Genomic DNA, 2,290 nt, shown 5'->3' with positions numbered 1-2,290 from the left:
AAAAAAAAAAAAAAAAATGCCTGTTTATGATCTCTAAACATAAATGAACTCAAAACTTGTAGTCAATGGGGCAGATACTAATCACAGTTAAGAAGCCAGAAATCCAAACCAAAGAAGAGAACAAGTGACTGACACATTCCCATCTCAAGCTGTCAAATGAACATGAAAATGATGAGTCATTTTAGAGATGAGAAGAGGGCTGAATTAGAATGAATCAGGAGTAAAGCCTAAAACAGTCCAGGTGAGAAGCTGTGGATTTCACTTTGTGACTAGCAAAGCAGTGCTCCCCATTGGGTATTTTATGCATCCATCTGTTTAAATTGAGGGCATGTTTGCTGGATTAAGAGCAGCACATGGAGCTGTGCATTGTGATGCAGCTACTTGGAGCTGAGAAGGGAGGATCACATTGGCCTATACAGTGAGATCTGTTTCCGAAAGAAACCCAAAATACCTAAGAAAACTACAGCAAAACAGAGAGTAGCATATTATGAAAAGAAAAGAGAATAACATAAACAAAATACACAAAGTAAATATGAATCGGTATATGTCTTGCTATTTCATAACAATAAAGTTATATTTCAGACAACTACTTGAACATGTCTATTGTGTATATATCAAGACAAAAGCTAGGCGTGATGGTGGCTGACTTTAATTTCAGTACGTAGAAGGCAATGGCAAGCAGAGAGCCCCATGAGTTTGAGGCCAGCCTTGGTCTACATAGCTAATTTTAGGCAGCCAGGAATATAGAAACCTTGTCTAAAAAGTAGAGGAAGAAGATCTGGAAAGCTAGCTCAGCAGTTAAGATCACTTAACTACTTTTGCTGAGGACCCAGGTTTGGTTCCCAGTAGTATCTGTCTCTCCAGTTCCTGGAAATTTTTAGCTTCAGCTGACCTCTGTAAGCTTCTGCATGCACATGTTGCACAGACATACAGCCAAGTACACACACAAAAGAAGGAAGGAAGGACAGGCTGATGGGTAGGCAGGCAAGCAGGCAGACCAGCCAAGGCAAAACCAGTTTTTAAAACATCTGTGTCAGGGAGAAGCTAGTGTTCTCATGTGTTTTCATAATGGTAGGCGAAACTTCTGGTAAATACATGACAAGTAGGTCGAGATAGTTTATTCTATGAGAAAATGTAAGATAGGCAGTCTCAATGTGGGCATTCCAGAACTGCTGCTGAGTTAGTGAGTTCAGCCTTAACTGACAGTCTTGCCCAGACCACAGAATATACTGACTAGTGAGAGAGTCAGGGTGTAATAGCACACTCAGGTGTCGTTAAGTCCAGTTTGACTGGTACAAAAGAAACCATTCTACTCACCCAAGACTCTTGATTGGTTTTCATTAATGTGTGAAAATAATAGATGTTGTTCTTTTTATTCCATCCTTCCTAGAATTAGAAAAGTGTGTGCCTAAGTTTCTAGATATACAAGAGAATACTTTACAGTCATCATTTTATTTAACTAAGGTCGTGTTTGTTAGCTCCATTTATAGATGCTTTGTTGAGATGCAGAGGACTATAGAAACACTAACGTATCATTTAGTTAGTAGAAATTGGAACCAGGATTTAGAATTAAGTTTGTCTTATTCTACTGGATCCTTTCGATCTTATATGCTAAGTATTCTGTTGTACTTGTGGGAGAATCAAGAGAATTCAGTTCTTGCATATCTAACACCTATTTTAAGGTGAGTTAGTCATTTTGACTCAAAGGGTCAACAGCAATAATTAACTCAGATTCCTCTCAGTTTGAGCTCTAGTATTGTTATACTTTCAAAAATAACGCTTTGGTTTGTGACATAGCCCCTTTCTATTATTTTTATTCTAAATAATGAATTTCATCTCTCCCAAACATTAGCTCTTCTTTAAATACTTCAGTTTATGGAATTACTCTTAGGATGCAAGAGCTGACACAGCTTAAAGACTAGGCTATGGACACAATGAAGCTATTAAGAATAAAAGGAAGTATTCTGTTAGGTAGCCCATTTCCAAAGAATTTTTGTCATTGATAGCATCTCATTCCAATTAATTTGGAAATGTATTAGAGTAAATATCCAGTCCACAGAGGATTTTTTTTTCCTTTGTATAACATCTAATTAGGAGAAAAATCACTTGTATTTTGAATTTAGTCAAGAGGTTTCCTTTTCAACATTTTTAAGAGTGTGTTCAAGCCGGGTGGTGGTGGCACACGCCTTTAATCCCAGCACTTGGGAGGCAGAGGCAGGTGGATATCTGAGTTCGAGTAAGTTCCAGGACAGCCAGAGCTACACAGAGAAACCCTGTCTTGAAAAAAAAC

At 37.9% G+C, this 2,290-nt stretch overlaps 1 protein-coding gene across 1 annotated transcript in view; it reads left to right on the top strand.

The window, feature by feature from the left end:
• Trim44 (tripartite motif containing 44) overlaps positions 1-2,290 on the top strand; it is a 106,341-nt gene that overhangs the window by 44,473 nt on the left and 59,578 nt on the right. The gene's annotated exons all lie outside the window — the stretch shown is intronic.

This window comes from Mastomys coucha, unplaced genomic scaffold (genome assembly GCF_008632895.1).
Source record: "Mastomys coucha isolate ucsf_1 unplaced genomic scaffold, UCSF_Mcou_1 pScaffold15, whole genome shotgun sequence".
Taxonomy (NCBI): domain Eukaryota; kingdom Metazoa; phylum Chordata; class Mammalia; order Rodentia; family Muridae; genus Mastomys; species Mastomys coucha.
This window is presented reverse-complemented; position numbering and strand designations above follow the sequence as displayed.